The sequence below is a fragment of the Choristoneura fumiferana genome, chromosome 12 (assembly GCF_025370935.1).
Source record: "Choristoneura fumiferana chromosome 12, NRCan_CFum_1, whole genome shotgun sequence".
NCBI classification, from domain to species: domain Eukaryota; kingdom Metazoa; phylum Arthropoda; class Insecta; order Lepidoptera; family Tortricidae; genus Choristoneura; species Choristoneura fumiferana.
Window position 1 is genome coordinate 6209787 of NC_133483.1, and position 21758 is coordinate 6231544.

General features: G+C 36.2%; 1 protein-coding gene across 9 annotated transcripts in view; it reads left to right on the forward strand.

Moving 5' to 3' along the window:
• Nucleotides 1–21758, forward strand: part of dnc (phosphodiesterase dunce) — a 551064-nt gene that overhangs the window by 260952 nt on the left and 268354 nt on the right. Inside the window, exon 1 of one of the 9 annotated variants that reach the window (XM_074095089.1) lies at nt 869–985. The exons of 7 other annotated variants lie outside the window; for them this stretch is intronic. The gene's annotated coding sequence lies outside the window, so the exon portion shown is untranslated. Of the gene's footprint in view, nt 1–868; nt 986–21758 lie in introns of those variants that run through there. One more of the 9 variants, XM_074095103.1, reaches the window with a different exon arrangement.

Here is a 21758-nt window from a genome sequence, read left to right on the forward strand (position 1 = left end):
ATTATAAGCAACTTGTGTTGAATGCCTGCAATAACAATCCGTAGTCCACGATGTTCACTCATGCGAGATGGTTAACCATTCCTTTCTCCTGTTCCCTTTTGGAGTTTCGCACCCGAAGGTTCTAAAAGGGTCGTCTGTCCGTCTGTCAAACGCTTCTATCTCCTAAACGGAATGAGAAAGGCACTTGGCATTTACAAATAAACATGTAAATTTCTGACCTAGACATGAAAATCGGTGTGAATTGAAATTGACGTGGGTTCAACATAAAGGCAATTTGTTTAATAAAATACGAATTTAGATAAAGTAATATTTCTTATAATAAATGTTTTGAAGAACTGCGTATCAATCTTCTTAGACTTATGATAAATGCGTCATATTGAGCTGATTATATTGATTCTTGTATCGACTTGTTCTTGATCAATTATTATGAGTTAACGTTATATGAAGAAGTTAACTAACGGAACATAATGCAATAACACCCTGTAACACTATTACTCTTAATTAGCTCTGTACGGTTCTCCGTTGTTGTCGCAGTCCAATTTATTCTGAAATAAAAAAAACATTCTACAAGCTTATCTCAGATATGAGTCAATCTTAAGGTCACCGGTCACCACGAGATAGTACAATGTCATAGCTTTTTATCTCCGCCAAATTAAAGGTTAAACAACGCTAACTCAATTATTCTAGATAACGCGTGTGATAACTTGTTATCCGATTGGGGAAATGAAATTTAACATGGATTTGTAAATTGTTAACGTATTATCAGGTGTAACGTGGTTGTATGTTGTGAGTGCACAGCGGTGGCGCGGCCGATAAGCGCGGCGTCCGGGCCGGGTCGGCGGCAGCGGCGGCGGCCGCGGCAGTCGTAACCGGCTGGCACGCGTGGCCACACGCGCCTCGGCCCGCTGCTCGCGCCCGCGCCCGCGCCCGCGCCCGCGCCGCTAACCGCGCGAACCCTCCTCCCAACCCCGCCAACTGCCCTCAGGTAAAAACCGCTCGAACCACCTCACCTAAAACCCTCGCATCATCCCAAATACCACCTGTCAGGCTGTAGCAATCTGTAGATAGTTATCTAATTTTAAATGACAGCTAGCCAATTTATTTTTAGTGCAAACAAAACAAACTATTAGTCGTGTTACACACTTTCGGCTAGATTACTGCGGTGGTGACAGACACGCGGCTTGTTGTGTCAAACGACGGAATTAAAAGTGGACTTCAGCTGCGCATTGTTTTCAGGCAACGCTGAAAATGACCATGGATACTTAAAAAACAACATTGTAAACCAGACAGCTAATATTGCAACCTATGCATAAGTACCTTATTTACGGAACTTATTTCTATTACCAACTCATGAAACTGCAGCGGACTTGTATCCATCTTAATTTTCTAAGACAACCTAAATTGTAGCTTATGCTACAATTAAGGTGCACAAGAGCTCTGGCATCCCAAAAAAAAGCGTTATTAAATTTGAAAGAAAGAAAGAAAAAACATTTGTTCGTGACATTATTACACAAAATACTATAGGTATAGAATTAAACTAAAAAAATACATAGCACGGTCACGAAATGGTCCCAAATCACCATAATGCCGCCCAATTTCGATAGTGAATTTAGTTTTCATCACCAACCAAGAAATTGCTCTCTTATCTGGCCTTGTCCTTGAGATGAGCCTGAATCTTATTGCCTTATCAAGATTATGGAGGTGTTATGTCTGGTATAATTACTCATTAAGTCATAGACTTTAGAATTTATCTAACGAAACAATTGATTTATAGTATCAACACGATGTTGTTTAACCGCTTTAGCGAAATGGCTTCCAATAAGGAATAGAACTTCATCAACGGTATGTTTCAAAATGTAGATAATATCATCTCCGATTGTGCTTTGGGATTTTCCTATTTGAATATCTATCAATGGGGAAAATTTCGCACTGTCTGTCGGAAACTGGTCTGGAATTTATTGCTGACATATGTTATTGGCCTTACATTTACCTAGTATTTGTAAGCATTCAAATACAACAACTTATTCATATTAGTTGATTTAGCTGGACTAGCTTAAATCCACGGCTTTGCCGTCGTTCCAGAACTCCTGGTCCCGCGAGAATCACAAAATTAGTCCTTGTGCCTTGTACACAGCGATTACTACATAGCTTTCGAAGTCCAAAGGTTTGAGCATTGAAGAGTCAATTAAACAAAACTTTTAAAGGTTAAAGTTCTAATTACCCATGGGTCCTTGGGGTTTGAGTGCTTTTAATATTTTTAAATCATTGTCGTCCAAATTGATTACGGCTTCGGGTGATCAGAGGGCTGGCTTTTTCTTAGCACCAAGATTAAGCATTGCCATACAGCGTGGTAATGCTGCCAGCCTTCTGGGCACCTTACCACCTGGCAGTGATTTTGGGCAACTTTTTTATTTATAATTTTAGTTTGTATGTAGTTTTAGTTACCTTTATTTTGTTTAATGTTATACAGGCATTGTGTGATAATAATAGGAAATAATCATATTACCCAATATAAGTTCAATTATTGTAATACGTTATCGATACATACTTCATAAGTATTAATAACGCTATCAAATGAGCTCCTTGATGTTTCAAAATATACCATCGTAATTTCCTAGTCGAGTACTTGACATCTTTTACGACATACTCGAACGCATCACGTCACACGGATAAATTAAAAACCAGTTACTGAATGTCACTTCGTTCTGTGAAAAAACAGTAAAAGATTTTAGCTTCAGCAAACTAAAATAAATGATATAAACAATCGTGTGAAATTTCTGAGTTTAAGTTGGCTTTACAATTTGGAAATTTGTGAGGGGATCTCTTTCTTTCTACCGGCATGAAGGCTTGTTAGATAATCCCGTTTTATTTGAAGATCAGGTAGGAGTTACATCTCATAAATTTTCGATGCTTAAGACATCATAATCGTAGCTGCGCTAAGATTAAAGCAATGCGAATGTCGTCATATTTCACTATGATATTAAGATTACCATCCCCGATCTTTGAAGCTGTTCTTGCAATAAAAACTCTCAGTGTAAAACAGTTGTGCCCCCGGTAAAAGATACTTTGTTTATTTATTATTCCTTATTCTATTTCCATTCGCCTGGGTTCGTAGATTACTCGACCTTTTTTGTTCAAAAAGTCAAGTAGGTGTATGGCTACTTAAATATTAATGTACACTGGAAGATTGTCGTGATACCTTGGAAGCATTTAAAGCTTACTTTACCTCCTAATTGATAAATGTGATATTTGTTTTGGTTCAAAGGAGGTTACAAATCAGTTGTTTTTAATGCAGTGTAGTAAGTAACTTTGAGCAGCTGATTTTAATTTAGTCGTAATTAACACAATCACTGCCCAACCAGCAAAATCCCTCTTACAACCATCTCAAGACTATAAATTTTCACTCTAATATTGATTTTATATCATCGTATAAGCCTGGATTTGGGCACAAATTATAAGCGTATTTATTTTAACATCGTCCTAATATCAGTCTTATTGAATACTGTTCGCATTTACAATAATCTTTACAAAACTAATTTAAGCTGCCTTAGGCTAATATCGCTTTTACGTAAGTATTTTGTAAGCCTGCATAGGCTTATATTGGTCCAACGTTAGAATCTTGTGAGCCTAAACAAGCTTATTTTGATTTTATGTACGACCACATGAAATTTTGAAACATTCCGCGTGCATTATGCTCGGTGAGTGAACTGCAGCGTGGCAGAATAAAATATTGTAGTGACAAATTGAATGCAAGTATATTAATAACGTGTTTGTTATCATTGGTGGTTATTTATGTTGCGCGGTAAGTATTTACGTTGGAACATATTATTTACTGTAAAGTAGACCCTGTTTTACGCTTCAAATTTCATGCGCCCACTCAAATAATCAATTAAAATAGTATTTTCTATCCTCATTTATTTTTTTATTTCTATAATTGTAGTGAAAATGATGCCATTGTTATAGTTGCACTTTTCCAGCGCACTATTAGACTATTGTAAGATCATTTACTCTAATATTAGCATTCTGAATACCAATGGTACGGCCATGTTGAATTAATTTAGGGTTCCTTGCTTTACCTACATAAAACATGAACCGTTTAACCTTTACCTGATTTTATCCTAACCTGATCACTTGACTTTATAAAAACAAATATACTAAAAGTTTTTACTTTTTATTTAAGTGACAACGTTGGTGATGTAAATGGCTGAGAAGAAGATGAAAACCATAAAATCAAACAAATATTAGTAAACTGTTCACATAGGGAAATAATATAAAGAAAGTCTCAGATCGAAGGCGAGGGCTATAAACAAGCTATCTGAGGCTTTCTTTATAATTTCCCGTGGTGAGCTTATGATGTTAAGCGGAATAATATCTGGAATGCACGTTAAACGTTCCAAAATATCATTCAGACTTCATTAAGCTACTATGCCAATACATTCCTATCCTAGAGACAACTCACTAATGTGTACTGTCTCTTTGTTTGTTTGAAGCAGTGTTCGTGCATCCTTTGGTAGAACATTATTTAATCTTCTGTTTAAAATACATAGCAATCCATTTACGTTTGCACGTGGTACATTAAAGTTTAACGCCCATTTTTGTAAATCACTTTTTAAGGCAAAATCTTTTTCATAATCGGTTTCGTCCTCGGTCGAAGATTAATTTTCACTGACATGATCTATGTCACAGACTGAATCTCTGTCCTCTATATCGACTTCTTGCATGAAATCAAATCCTGCAGAACCCTCACCAATATTGTTCTCAACACTAACTCGTCTGGTGTTTTTATGTTATGCTGATATTAGGCTGACATTCTTACAAAAGCATTTATCAAAACCATTATAAAATCAAATGAACTAATATCATTCTAATATCTTACTAAACTATTGCTATTGATCTTATAATAGCTTTAAACAAGATCAAAAAAGTATACGCTTATAATGTTCTTATGTTATGCTGATATTAGTCTAACATTCTTACAAGAGCATTTATCAGGACCATTATAAAATCAAATAAACTTAGAGAATGGTGCTATAAGAACAGATATTCTCAAGTATTATAAAATGAGCTTATATACATATATGAGATTAGGTTATAAGATAGAGAGTTCTTGAGTCTGTACTAGCTTATCTAAGGCTAATATAAGAGCAGTAACATGTTCCAAAACAATTATAAGAGCGCTATAAGCCCACCACTCTCATAAAGTGCGCAATCCAAGACTTTTTTGCTGGTTGGGTGATAACAATCACTGATATTTTGTTTTAGAATAATTACTGTCTAAGATAAGACAAGACAGGATGTAATGACTAAACAATGTCCCTATCCATCTATGATTCAATGGGCGATTTGTTAAACTTAAGTCAATGATGTGATCGTGACAATGATATTTATACTGTATTATTTTATTCGCGGAAAAACAATCATGGTGATTTACTGCATCGACATTTGCGTGACAGCTTATTTGGAAAACGGGACGTTAAACTTAGCTTTGCTGATGGTTAGATAATGTGAATCAATAAGATAATTCAACAAACTTTTCTGAATTTAATATTGAATACCAGATAATCAGTTTTAACTCAGTAAAATTACACTAAAAACGTACTTCAATCTCATACTAAAACTATTTGAAGTTACAAAGGGATCAAATTAATAAATCTACAAAATCACCCCTGACAATGGTCAAGGTAAGTTTCTTATTTCTGCAGTACCAGAGTTTACGCGTCTTCTTAACCTATACTCTTGAATTATTGCTCCAATCTTATGGAAATTCAATATCTTTGGTTAGTCGAGCTAAGCCACGGCTTTACCTGCCGCCCACCCTTCCAATACGCTGCGCAGTTTATTGTTCTTACCGGAGCAGTTGTTTTGTATTTCCTATAGAACTCACACGTTCTTCACGAAATTGTATAAGAATACTTATAATCACATCTGTTTAAATAACTCTAATAAAACTGAAACGATTACGTATTAAACTTCAAAGAGGTTTTTCATAGGCTGTGTCGAATCTACTTGGAATAAAGAAGTCGGGGCTACGCGATATTCTCATTTATTTTTCTAAAACTGTTAAACGTATTTTTATTCGCGCTTGCTTCCTTCCCCTCAATACGATTTTTTAAAGCGGGCTTTTACCCCGTACTATGATATGTTAGTGTGGCTTTCCCGATTTGTTTCTTTGTGTGAAATTACCTAGATTCTTTAAGAATATGGTGTATTTCTGCCCTAACCGTAAAATATTATGAACTCTTAACTTGAACTCGGTAACTATAAGTAGATTTATGTAATTTTTATACCTTGAATCGTCAATCTAGTTTAGATTGAAGTTGATTTCTATGTGACAGATAATTTTCATGAGACATCCTAATAGCTATGATTTTTCTTGATTGATGTTTCTCTTTTCTTATATTTCTATTTCTTTTTAAAAATAAATGGCAAACGAACGTGATATTTTAACTATATCCGCGTTCATACATCCGCATACAAAACCAATTATAGTTTTGGCACTTGTCAACAAAAAATAGAATAAAACACCCACGTCTGAAACTTTCGGGAACATATCTGGCGTATAGAGTTGATTTAACTAATTAATTGGGTTTAACTAATTATACTCTATCTTTTTACAATCAATTCATCAATCTTAATCCAAGCTTGTTGATTTAATGTTAAGTCATCGTGTAATCACGGTGCAGATTTAAAATTAAAGCCACGTTCAAGGCAACATTGCATTCCGAACACACCTTTTTAAATTCTTGTTTAACGTAAGTAGGTATAACAAAAGAACTCCAATTTGATGACTATGATATAGTTTAAAGTTTTGTTGACGATAAAATCATTTCCATAGAAAATTTTATATTTTAATTATTTCAATTAACACACGCACAATCATTTTATTTCATCATCATCATCAGCCGGAACACGTCCACTGCTGAACAAAGGCCTCCCCCTTAGAACGCCACAATGAACGACAACTCGCCACTTGCATCCACCGGTTTCCCGCAACTCTCACGATGTCGTCAATCCACCTGGTGGGAGGCCTGCCAACGCTTCGTCTTCCGGTTCGTGGTCGCCACTCGAGGACTTTTCTCCCCCATCATTTTATTTATTCGTCGACTAATATTAAGCGGAATAATTTAATTTTACTCTGGTACAGTAAAGATTTTCCGAATGAAGTTACATACAAAGCTTTTATTTCATATATAGGTACTAATTGACCTAGTCCCAAAGTAAGCTTAGCAAAGCTTGTGTTATGGGTACTAAGCAACGGATAAATATAATTATATAAATAGACACATTAAACACCCAAGACCCGAGAACAAACATTCGTATTTTTCATACAAATATCTGCCCCGACACGGGAATCGAACCGGGGACCTCAAGCTTCGTAGTCAGGTTCTCTAACCACTAGGCCATCTGGTCGTCTAAATCTAGATCGTCTAAGTCTAATGACCAAGATAGGTAATATTAAATATAATGACCCGGATAACTCACGTCTTAAATCGAGTTTAGCTCGACATGTTTCGGGCTAATCCGTAGCCCTTCGTCTTCGGAGCAACGCGACTCAGCGGCTGCTGCAACACGCGCACTCAGCAGCCGCTGAGTCGCGTTGCTCCGAAGACGAAGGGCTACGGATTAGCCCGAAACATGTCGAGATAAACTCGATTTAAGACGTGAGTTATCCATTATATTTAATATGAGTGAGTCTCACGGTAGTTTCATGTTCAAGATAGGTAATGTTTTGTTTTGATATCAATTTAGTACCATTAACTACTACTATGTTATAGTAAATAGTTTGTGAATATCTACGCCTTCTCTATCAAATGCATCGCACCTGCAACTGATGCGCGTTAACAAGGTTCTATGTATAGCGACCTGAGGAGTTACGATACTGAGTTATTTTATAAAACATGGTTTGTTCAGAGAAAAACTTCATCTAGTTTATTATATTTTAAACTCCCAACAAACAGTAGAGCTACCTAATCGACAAAGAGCAATTAAAATTGTCATATAAGTACATTGATACTTTACTTAATAAAAAACCCACTGCTTTATTGTTCTCTACACAATGATACTACCAATAAAACGACAGTAAATATATTAGCACCGTAACCATTTTTACTTGCAATAAAATATTTATGGGTGCAATTATATAAAACATTTTCGGCTGACAATTCATTTGTCGTTTAAGAATAATTATATTTGAATGGCACTTCCCTTTGCGCCCATTGAGTTATTAATTTTCCCTGTGACTGCCAATTTGCCTGCTTATAAGAAGTACTTACACGAAATTAGTGAAATTAAATTTCGGCGCTAATTACAAGTCAAAAAAAATGTACTATCGTTAAATACGTAGCCACTCTCGTGCCATTTGACTTGAGTATCCTAAGTGGTATTTGTTGTCTATTATAAGATGATGATAAAGACAATTTGTTTTGTATGTTTATTTATGCACAACACAAGTTACCAGGGACGCCTCCATGACAACGTGACAACCTCTTTTTACAAAGTACTCGTAATCATTCAGATTTATTTGGAAAGTTAAAGCTAAATATAATGTAAGCTTTATTTGAGTATTAAGTGAACGCGAATAAAAGTTTCAATTTACCACAAACACATTTTGGGTCGCTGAGGGTCACTCTTTTAGCGAGGAGTACTTCTCGGGCCGACTTGAAGAGCTTATTTTAAACGAGATTGAGATCCCGAAACACGCTTATTTAGCTAGATTATTAATTTTGTTGAATATCTTAAACTGTGATTTTTTCGTGGCCTTACAAATGATCGATGTCCAAGAATTAGGGGTATTAAATGAACGTCGCATTGCACAATAACATTTAGAAATACATTGCTGACTCGAGGATTACCGTATTCAACCGGGGCTCATAGTGGCTATAGGGAAAAACTTAAGAAAATTCCTCCTTTCATGGTAGTACATATGAAACTTAAGTATTTTCTCTATGTCTATGTTGTTGTGTCTATATTTTCTATGCGGACACTACTAAGTACTAGGAAAGCGGGATTTAAAAACCTGCTTTCACATAAAGAAAACCGGTCAAATCGGTCCACTCTTTTAAGAGCTACGGTGCCACACAGACACAAAGACACACATAGCGGTCAAATTTATAACACCCCTCTTTTTGCATCGGGGGTTAAAAAAAGGGATTTCTTTTTACTAAACTAGACCTTGCCCAAATCGTCAATATTGCTGTCACATTAGTAAAATATATGTCACTTGATTATCCTTAGTAATATTATAAATGCAAAAAAAAACTAACTTTAACTAACTTTGTCTGTCCGTTACCTTTTCACGCGTAAACTACTGTCGATTTCGATTAAATTAGATATGGAGGTAGTTTGGGAACTGATAAGGGCATAATAGTTATTCTAGAGAATTGCAATAATTCATCGAAGTGATGTCTGTGTGAATCCGAACGGTTAATTCCATACGAAGCTAGTTTTTAGTTTAGTTAGTTCTGTTTCTTTCGATTTTTCACCGAATTTAATAATAAGGTATAGGTCCTTAGTTTCCCGGAATCTTTTTTTTTTAAAAAGCAGTAGACTACTGCCCCGTAGCCCTTCATTTAAGTGCAATGTTGCACTTACGAGTATAATACTGCGTACTAAGATTTCCAAAAAAAAAACTGAACTTCATAAAATAAGCAATTTCATTTGGAACTGCATGGTGATTGCTGGTTTAAGTTTCTAATGTAATGATCATTTAACTTCATTCGTATCCCAAATCCGTACCAACTGCTGATTTTAAAGCGAAAATATTAACCAGGGGAACTCGTTATTATGTTTGAGATTGGAACTGCTACTAGCAGTTCAGTGTAAACGACCGTAACAGTGTGTTACTGGCATAGTTAAATACACAATCTGGCGTTCAATCACGAAATATGGGATTCCAGAAGTAGCACTAGGCGTAGGCGACGTGGGCCCACGATTTCGCGGTCTTAAGGGCCTCGAAAGCTTCTCTTTTATTTGCTCGTTCGAAAATCCGTCATTTAAAGCCCAGTTTATACCAGCAATAAAAATCGTGCAAGTTGCATTACATCGCGGCGCTCTATTGGCCACTTCAAAACTATACGGCCTATAAATTTATATCTACGCGCCGATAGTTGTAATTTTATTTTGGCCTCGTTACTGCGGGGTAAGTGGGTAAGAAAGTCGCTCTTGCAATAAATGATATTAAAATAATGAAACATTTATTGACATACTTTCAAACTATGTCATTAAAGTAAATAGTTAAAAGTACTTCACTAAAAACAAATGGCTAAGTAAAATCAAAGCGTAAAACAAATTAAACGCCTCGTTTGGTATTCTTGATGCTTCAATAAATCACGTAGATTTTTAAACCTTTTGAGACGCCCATAAGTCTATGATATTATATATATGTTTGTTTGCTCTTCGTGACCGCGTCGGTGCATGAAAGTAGGTAGACATAACAATATATGTGACTACTCAAGGTCTTGTAATCACGACATATTTACGACACTCGGCCGATTTACATGTCTGCCTAATGTCGATAGGTCAAGAAAGTATCAAAATAAATAATCTCACATATTATAAATACTCAAGTTACTCTGTCTGCCTGTTTGTTATTTCTTCACGTTTAAATTGCTAAGCGGATTTAAATAAAATTGGTATGGAGTTATTTCGAAGCTCTGGGAATTATTTAGAATAGTTTTTATCCCGCAGGATAGCGACAAACGATTTGTTGGTAGACGAAGTCGCTAACAATAACTTTTAAAGGCACATTAAAGTCGCACTTACCTAATTGAGTCAAATATTTAGTTAAGTCTATAAAATAGTGACGAGTATAAGTAGGAACATACGCATATTTACACTTGAAAACAATCTTCTATTATTCTTTAATCAAAGTTGAATTGGTACAAATATTATCTATTGTATACTTTTAACGACCTACTGACGACTGGAAATTGCTTTTGCCCGACATCGAAAAAATTTCGAATACTCATTTGTAAACAACAGTCTTTTCGCTTTCGGAAACGGAATTCGCCGACGCAATAAAAAAAAATCACTGTCTTACATATTTTTTATATCCAATGTTACTAAATGCGTGAAATATTTTGAGTGATTTAATGAAATATCTGACTTGACGTTTATTGATATTGACGTACGCGAAGGCACCAGCATTGTTTTCGATGGTGTCAGCATTACATTGACGTATGAGATGAAAAAATGGATAAGCGTTGAACATCTACTACATTACAAAATATCTCAACTAATATATTAAAAAGCCTGCGGGAACTCAGCCTGGAAAAGTTAATATTAGTAGGTAAGGTCCACGAGAAAAGACCACGTGATCGCACACACTACCCGTTGGTCAGACCTATAATAGTTAAGTCTCTCACCGGCCTACGTGTTACAGAAGCAATAAAAGCTGCCGAAGATAGAAAAACATGGAGAAGTATAGTGCAGGCACACTCGACACGACCTTCAACAATGGTGATACCGACGGAGAAGAAGATGTTGAAAAGGTCTTATACAGGCGATTCTGTAGACGTGATCCGCGACCAACCTAACCAACTCAATTAATTATAGGCTAGCGTTTCGTTTCGTAGCAGTGATAGTGAGATTAGGGTTTCTTTCGTTTTAATTTTTTTGTCGTGTGAGATGTGGGTTAATGACATTCTAGTAATGTTTGTTAAAAACGAATTTTCGCGTAATTACGGTGGAAATCGACTTTTATTTTATGTTAAAAAAGCCCTTTTCTGTGGAGAAATTAAGAAACAAACACAATTGACATACGCTTAGGAGTACAAAGCGAACTTTAAAGGATTTTTGGCAGTCAACCTTTGAGAGGTAAGTGAAGCATTCAATTATGGACCGACAAAAAGTGAGTTTAAAAGTCAGAAATAATGAAAACTACAGTACAATACTTTTAAAACACGTAAAATTATGTATAAATATATTATAAAAATGAACTTTTTTATACAAATACGTAAATATATAAGCGTAATACATCAAATACGTGAAAGTCAAATGAGTGTTCTTAAACTTTAAGAAGAAGTTGTAACCAATTCCACAGCCTGGTAGATTGTACTGCGAAGGACTTGCATACATTAACAGAGCTGTGTAGAGTTGATCCTGATCACGTTTCTCGATATAATACTTTTGAAAGATTATCAGATAGTTGCCGATGTGAAACGAGCCCGATGTCTGACTTGTTTCCAGCTTCAGGCTAAATTCACAACAGATTGAAAAGTGAATACGGTACACGCAGTTAATTCGTCAATTATGTATGTTAATTACCAGATGTGATCGGCTTATAAATGCTATTAATTTTGCGACGTGAAATTCGATCAATCGCTTAACGAACGTGTGAGCAGAAATAGTTCATAAGTATGATATTAATTGAGTGCAGTGCAGTTGAGTGGGCGCGGCGGCGTACTAACGTTGGCAGCGAATCGATACTAAATACGTTAACTCACTCATCAGGTGAAGCAGGAAGTGATTTGGATTTAACTGGTCCTTTTTACGCATGGTTATGTAACACCCCTTTTTCCGGGTTGTGGATTTTTAATGTAGCTCTTTCTCTGTTTACATTACAGAAAAAATATATATATATATATATATGCAAGTCACTTGAGCTCAATTTTCATTCACTAGGTCAACTTATACTCGTAAAATAACTACGCCTTTCGCATGAACTTAACCATGGAATGAAAATGGTTTAAGCTCGTTCTCCTTATTTTATGACGAGATAATCAACAGAAAAAAGAAAGGTCAGAAGAAAGGTCGGGTCAGGAGTACTCTAAGCCGACGTGCATGCATGAAAAGATTGATGAATGAAGAGGAAGCGAGAGTTGTATGCCAGAATCGTAGCAAGTGGAAGGATGTAGTCTTTGCCTACCCCGTTGGGAAAGAGGCGTGATATGTATGTGTAATCAACAGAATAAATATAGTAGTCAGAAACTTTAACACCACTCTTCCCATTTATTTTGAAATATTTATGATGATTATATCCCTTTGTATAGAGACAGTCATTTGAGCCTATTTAGCTCAAAGAACTCACCTAGAAATGTGAACACATTTTTGTGTCTTATCCTCCTATTGTATATTGACCTCGACATGTTCTTTACCCATGTTAATTTAAAAAAAAAATATTTTTTGCTCACAACAATTTCTTTTCAATCCCTCACAACTCTTGAGTAGGTACTATCCAAGCATAACATAGCTGTCCTGTCTTTTACTGATATTGCGTTTGATTCATTTCATTGATGGGTTAGACTGATACTTTAGGACTCACAGTTCTAGTGTTTTGTTTGTAGCTTATGTTATACTAGTAATAAAGTACTAGTACGGATGGAGTATACTTTCATACTTAAAACACATCAAGATCTCATATTTAGATTTTTGGTGTTGCAAACTGCATTATTGACTGATTTACTCACAGCCTTTCATATTACTATTACGCGTCTCCGGATGCTTTAACATTTTTTTTTATCGAAAATACAAACTGAGACATGGATGCACAGAAAAACCAGAAAAAGAGACCAGCGCTGGGAATTGAACCCAGGTCCTCAGCAATCCGTGCTACGTGCTATAACCCCTACACCACCGCTGGACATGCAGGAGTCTAGACACGAATAAATTTCTCCTATGGACACATATCTCAGGTTGCTTTTTTCCATTACGCTACTTTCGATATGGTTTCACTGGATATCCGTAAAAGTAACGAATTTGGAGTTGAAATAAAAAATACAAAAAGACTCCAAAAAACCGATCAGTTTTTAAAAAAAAATACTATTTTTTGTCTTACAGCCTGTAAGTTATCTGAGTTTTGTGTAAGTGCGTGTAATAAATGAGTGAACGAACAGTTAAGTGAAACAATGACATGGGGCACATATATACACTATTTATTTTTTCTAAAATAACAGTACCTAAATCACGTCACTGTAAATGAAATCTACAGGAATAGGGTATTTTGGTTAAATGATCGAATTGATTTAGTTTTGGAGGAATACAAAACTTCGACGTGTCTTAAATACTATTCAAATACTAACATGAAAGGCGAAAATTTATAATGACAGTAATTACATTGACCAATACAGCAATCCAATAGGACCTCACGGTTTTCACACGTTAGATTCCCTTCTGTCCTGTATACGAGTATGAAAGGAATCTAATTCACATTCCCATCCAGCACGTTTGAAGTAATACCCAATAGCCGAGGGCTAAACAGCGACAGAATGGATGTGAATCAATTCGTTGTACTGCCTCTACTTCGAATGATATCGAATCAATCAAAACGTCAGGGAACGTTATGGTTACAGAGTTCGACCTTCCGAACTGAAACGTAGGTATAATGTTATATTGATGACTCAGGCATCTTGTTTAATCAGTTGGATGAGGGCTGTTTATTAAAACAGGTGTGTTTTTAACTCGCTGTAATATTTCCAATCTTTACTCGTAACTTATTCGAGTATAGTCGTAAATGTTTGAATGAAAATGAACAACAACTGTATTTCAATTTATTTAGTTTTAGGATTTAAAAGTATAATTTTTCAAATCTTCTTTAAAAAGAAATAAACAATAAAAAACGAATGCCGGTGTTGAGTTTAGAGAAAACCGCCTTACCTACTTGAGTTATAAATATTAACAAACGTAAGGGTGAACATTGTAAAATGTATATAGTCAATATATCAAAGCTATTATGGTTCATCCATGTCCAAAAAATACTATGGAAGTGACAAAGTCATAAAATAACTGCAATGCAATGTACTTGGTCACTCAAACAAAACTCGTTATTTAAATAATTCCCGTAGTGGAGATTTGAAATGTATTGAGATGAAATCGGTAGTACACTAACGAGTTGATAGGTTATTAGGTTAGATAAACTCGAGTTGTAAACCGATAGTCGAGTGATGATAGGACGTGTTATTAGAGGGCTGCCTCTGTTTAATTCAAATGAGGGCTATCGTGTATGAATTCGCCACTAGAGGCGCTAGTGTAGCGTGAGGTCTCCGAAATGTAAAATCTCATAGTTTTTGGGTGAGCTACGCGGGTTTATTTATAATTAGAATAATTTTGTGAATATTTTGGAATATCTGAAATTAATTATGCGTACCGGGGCAATGAATGTCTGTGTTTTGAGCCAGTTTTGTCTTTCGGAAACCTTTGTCCTCCCTTTTTTCCGAACAAAACGGGGACTATGCAACACTGTGGCATGCTCGATATTTTTATGGTACGGTTTTAAGGTGTATTAAATATGATTTTAATCTAAACTTTGTTTTCACGCCCGTAATAACAGACTTTGAAAGCCATACTTAAAAACCTCACGCAACAGTGCGCCATCTAGTGAGACAAAAAACGATAGCCCTCATTGACGACACTCTTGACCGATCGTAGGTACTTAAGAATTACGGAAATTTGGTTCGTATAAATGTTGTTGCCTGTATGTAATTTTTATGTAAACTTTTGTGACAGCATAATTAATGCAAGAATAGCAGAACCTCTGACAAAAACAAACGAATTATTCGGATATTTTATTTCTTTAATAATCTACATCTTCATAAATTGTTAAAACTATCCTAATAAAATATAGTAACTGTTATTTTTCTATCACGAAAGGGAAGTAAAAAGCTATTCGAAATATATTAGTTGAGCAAGATTTTATTAGGTATTTTACCAAATATAGGGAAACATTGAATTAGTAACGTGTGAACTTTTTTCTTTGAACTATGCCATTAGTTATTAATTAGTAACACTAAACTAAAATAAAATTTACTACTTAATAATATTATGGATCAATGCGTTATCCGAAATAAAGAATAGGACATTGTCCATTAAGAGCCGTAAGAAGGGAATTACTAACGAGATTCTATTTAGAAGCCCGACGCTGAAGACGGAAGGGTTTTATGTTTTAATGACTCGAGTTTGTAATCTCCTTACTGCCCATGATACACACAATGATTTTCATTACATTACGAGGAAAATAATGCAAAAAATAAAATTAAGTATTTTATGTCTAAGCACTTCACAGCTCGGCAAGAGAAAGACGCTAAGAAAACAACTGAATAAAATGATGGCTCCCCGTCAATACAGGGGAGCTAATACGAAATTCGAAAATCGAAGTTCGCATCGTATCGTCCCTCTCACTCTCGTATTAAAGAATAATATTTTCTAATTTCGTAGTAGGCCCCTTGATTGTCACTTTTTTTGTCATATTATAGTATGAATATGGCTAGTATAGAAAAATTAACGTTAATTAGAACACATTTGAAAAAACTAAAAAACACATCTGGGAGCCAGGAATCAAACCCGAATCTTTAGCATTCCGGGGCGAGTGCTGTTCCCCCACACTGCACCACCTCACAGCTCTCATTTTTCACGCTGAAATTTTGCCAATGTGTTCATTAGTTACACAGTTACTACGAGTAGTATTGTAATATGCGAATTATTTGGCGTTAAGTATAAGACAATGCAATGAATGGCTTCGAGAAAAGTATGATACGACCGCGCCTTTGTTTTTGTTTTGCTCGACTTCGCGGGGGCAATGCTGTGCCCCTAGATACGAGTAATAACCTAACCAACCAAAAGTTGGCAAAACCACCGACTTCACTTCAAAGTTCAATATCTCAAAAACGGCTAAACCGATTTTTATAAAAAATCTCTAAGAAACATCACTAGAAAACCTGATTTCAAATAAGAAAAACCGTATTCAAATCGGTCCACCGGTTTAAGAGCTACGGTGCCATGGACAGACAGATAGACACACACACAGACATACAGACACACAATAGCAGTCAAACTTATAATATCCCTCTTTTGCGTCGGGGGTTAAAAAAGCTTATACCTCAAAATTGATGATTTGTAAGTGAAATGTAATAAACATTATTTTAATGGTCTATTTTGTTGGCGTATTGATTTAAGATAGTACAAGATTTTTCGAAGTAGTAACGATGTGTAAAATCAATTTGCTTAATTTCATAATTTTTAACCGACTTCAAAAAAGGAGGAGTTTCTATGTTCCAATGTTTGTATTTTTTTTTTAATTTCCGGTCGAATTAGAATTTTTTGAATGTCATGTAATTATAATAATTATTATAATGTGAAAATTTTTAAATTATATATTTGTCAATCACGTGTGAAAGCTAAACGGGTATCGACCAAATTTTACATACAGACAGAGCCACGACCTGGACCCAGACACTTATCGTTTTTGTATAGCATCCTTTTACCACGGTAAATATAGTGCCCGAGGGATTGCAATGAGAGAATTCTAAACTGACAACGTCATGCGCGAGACGTATTCGTATGCTGTGTTTGTTATGCAGTAAGATCACAGCTCACTTAGCCAGTTTAATCCAGGCATTTGATACATCGATCTTATTAACAAAGTGTCGAGACAAAGCGAGACCTAGCAGACAATTTCCCGACTTTAACTACGAGTAAATATAATGGGGTATGATTTTATTGATCACCTAATAAATGCGTAGATCTGTCACCGAAATTGAATCACCAAATAATATTAAAACGGTTACCTGAATATTATTTAAAAATTACTCGGAAATGATATTGATCATCAAATAATTGAACTGAAATTTGACGATAATGATATAAAAATGAATGCAATAATAATAATAATATAATAATAATATTGTAAATCTGTTAGAAAAATATATATACCTCGTTGAGTTTCTTACCGGATTCTTCTCAGCAGAGGTTATTTCGAACCGGTGGTAGATTTTTTTTGACATTCATAAGTGCTTTTTATAGCCTAAATTGAATAAAGATATTTTGACTTTGACTTTGACTTTGAATATCTTCTTACAAATTACACCAATTCGTTTAGGGCATACATGTCCAAATGTCAGAAAGTCCAGGTGTCACATTGTCCATGGTCAAAAAAGTCCGAAGGATGAAACGTCCTAGTGTCTAAAGTCCTAGCGTCAAAAAGTCCATGGTCAAAAAGTCCGAAGGATTAAACGTACTAGTGTCTGAAAGTCCTAGCGTCAAAAGTCCATGGTCAAAAAGTCCGAAGGATGAAACATCCTAGTGTCTGAAAGTCCTAGCGTCAAAAAGTCCATACTCAAAAGTCCGAAGGATTAAACGTCCTAGTTCTGAAGGCCTGAATCCCATAATGTCTCATTGTATAAAAATATGACTAACACAACTAAATGATAAATATAACTGAAATAGATTAGAGAGCTAGATTGCTCATCTGCATTATTTCCAGTCTGTTATCTAATACCTGAGACCCATTCTCAGTAAGATCCAGATGCATCTATGATGCTTCGTACATGTCATGTCGAGTCGACAAGAATTGACCAGCTGATCCAGTCATGCAGATGGACTGGGGCCTCATTCTACATTGTCTCTTTCCATATTGTTATCGTATTGTCTACGTGGTGGCAGCTCTTATTGACTTAAAGTAAAGGCGATCGAGTCGAAAACAATTCGATTGCAATAGGTGTAAACAAAACCAAATTAGAATGAGTGAGACCCCTGGACTCTCGACATATGGACTATCCGACATTAGGGCATTATAACTTTGAACTTTTTGACAATGGACAATGTGACACCTGGACTCTCGGACATATGGACTATCCGACATTAAGCATTATAACTTCGAACTTTTTGACAATGGACAATGTGACACCTGGACTCTCGACATATGGACTATCCGACATTAAGGCATTATAACCTTCGGACTTTTTGACCATGGACAATGTGACACCTGGACTTTCTGACATTTGGACATGTATGCCCCTAAACGGTAACCAAGACTCAAGTACCTACTACAAACATTTTATATTCATCGTACAAGTATTAGCAAAAATGATCGGTTTTGGCTCTTCGCCGGCCGATGCCGCGGCACGCTCGCTTCGCTCGCTCGGCTCTCGCTAGGGCTATGCGGTATTGGGCTTGATGGCAATACCGTATTATTCCGGTATTCAAATTTTGAAAACCGGTATCCCGTATTTCGGTAATTTTTCGGTATTTTCCATATTTCCCTTTATTTTTCTTTCTTTCTGTATAAGTCTGTTGTTTTGTTGAAATATAACCAATATACATGAAAAGCAAGATTTAATAAACTTCCCTTTTAATGAGCAAGTATTAAAATAAAAAACTTAAGTTGTTAATTGTTAACTAATACTTATATAATATGGAATTGGATTCTCTAATTCTTCGGTGAAAATTGTTTCACCGATTATTAGTTCCCAACCAAATTTTCGCATAATTTCTTTCGCTTGTACGAGGCTCATTAAATATCCAGTTCAAGCTTGAAAGGTCTCTACTGATGAAATCTACACTCCGCCCGGAACCAGCTCAGCTCCAAAACCCCGAGAGCTTTCAGCTCAACTTCAAAAACCACTTCGAATGCCTAGGAGGTAGCGACGTGGACGATTACAACGACGGGTTTGTGGAAGCTGTCCATACGATCGGATCTAACTTCTTCAAAACCCGCCGTACTAGAACCAATAAGCTCTCGCGCTCTGGGCTTAGGCTCATGGAGGTGAGGCGTGAGATGCTGCTACAGTCTTCTGGTGACGCTTAATTGTCGCTATCAGCAGTTCAATAGGCAGATCTCAAAATCTCTGAAGCGCGATGTACGCCGATTTAATACTAATAATAGCATTGAAGAGGCTATTGAGCGTATCAGAGGCTCTAAGGTGTTTACCAGGGATCTGTCTATAAGTCAAAGCCGGTTATACAGAAGACCGAAGGGTATAACTTCCCCTTTGCCTTGCATTTGTGGACTACGAGAAAGCCTTCGATTCGATCGAGCCTTGGGCTGTGATGCAGGCTCTCCAGCGGTGCAGTTGACTACCGGTATATCGAAGTGTTGAAGTGTCTAGTGTCTGTACAAAAACGCCACTATGTCCGTCCGATTACATGACCAGAGCACGAAGCCTATTCCTTTGCAGCGGGGAGTCAGACAAGGAGATGTGATCGCTCCGAAACTGTTCACCGTTGCATTGGAGGATGCTTTTAAGGTTCTGGACTGGAAAGGACGAGGCATCAACATTAATGGCGGGTACTTCACTCGCCTTCGATTCGCCAACGATATTGTAGTCATGGCTGAGACCATGGAAGACTTCAGTGCTATGCTCGCCGACCTCAGCAGTTTCCGACCGAGTTGGCCTAAAAATGAACATGGGCAAGACGAAAGTCATGTCTAACTAATGTCCATGTTGTCCCAACTCCCGCAATAGTCGGGGGCTCTGCGCTCGAAGTTGTTGACGACTATGTATACCTGGGACAAACGGTCCAGTTAGGTAGGTCCAACTTCGAGAAAGCTTACACTACAAATAAGCAAAGCAAACTTGTGCGCGGTCAATTTGAAATTTGAAAGTAGATTAAGAGGTGTAACTTCAAAAGCCATAAGTCTGAAGACAAGTTATTATAAGTGCTTTCTTGTTTGAAATTAAAGTCGACTATTACTATTTTAAGCACAAGTCAAAATACCGAAAAACCGGTTTTGTAGATATTTAATACCGGTATTAAAAGAGGGGAAAAAATGACCGGTATCCCGGTTTTTCGGTAATACCGAATACCGGTATCCATGCCCTAGCTCTCGCACTGAGGGTCGCAGTTCTACCTAACACTCCTCCTCGCTTTGCTCGTCGTCGTACCTAACCTAGCCAGACCTGCCGTAGTAGAATAGGTAGAAACATCGAATTAAGGAACTAATCTATTTATTACGTGATCTACCAAATCCATCTTCGTTCACCAAAATAGTGAACGAATTCTGATGATCAAACTATAATTTAGGATACAGGTTTACATTAATCTGATGACTCATACTTAGAGACAGACTTGATTAATTTGATGACCAGTATATTTCTTAAGGATAGATATAATAATTAGGGTATCGCAGTTTAGCGACAAATCTAAATTTAAGTGACAGAAAATATAGTTCCCAATGTAATGTTAGCGTTCAACTAAACCAGGCTACAATAATGAAATCAGTGACGTGGTTGACTTTGAATGTCGTGAAAGGTCACTGAAACTTTGATAAAACTAATAAACCTCCTAAGCAGCACCTTAATTTGAACGAAATGACTGTGCGTGCATTAAGGTCGATTTGTGGAAGGTTCCATATGCCATTACCATGGAGAAAGCAAGTTCAAGTTCGAAAATTCTAATATTGAGACATGAAATTGTATGTAACACGCTAAAGGTGGCCTTGAAGTATGATTGTATTGATACGCTTACGCTCTCATTGTTATACTTTCTTATAAATGCTACCTTGGTTTTCGACACAACCTACACTGTAAATTATATGTAAATACTAGCGGTTGCTCGCGACTTCGGCAGCGAAGAACTTGTTTTTTGCTATCCCGCGGGAACTGTGCAATTTTCCAGGGTAAAAACATCTTATCTCTAAATCCAGGTCACGAACTACCTGTGTGCTAAATTTAAACTAAATCCGTCAAGCAGTTATTGCATAATTAGGTAACAAACATCCAAACACCTCCACTAATTTTCTGATTTATAATATTAGTGGAATAATATAAGTACAAAACTTATAAGTAGGTAATTTATTTATTGCTTTAGATTGAATGGGCATTTACCAGGCAATCTAACTACATGTTAAACTTCATCATCTTACCATGAGCACAGAATAAATAATAGTACTACCATGAGGCATGATTACGGTCAAACGTAACACTTCTTTGTAATAAGTAAAACCTACCACACATAAAAAACTAAAAAACTTTTAAAAACTAAAACGTAAAAAAACTATTTTCACCGTGCCTAACTCGTGTTTAAATATTACCTGCATATCAATGACT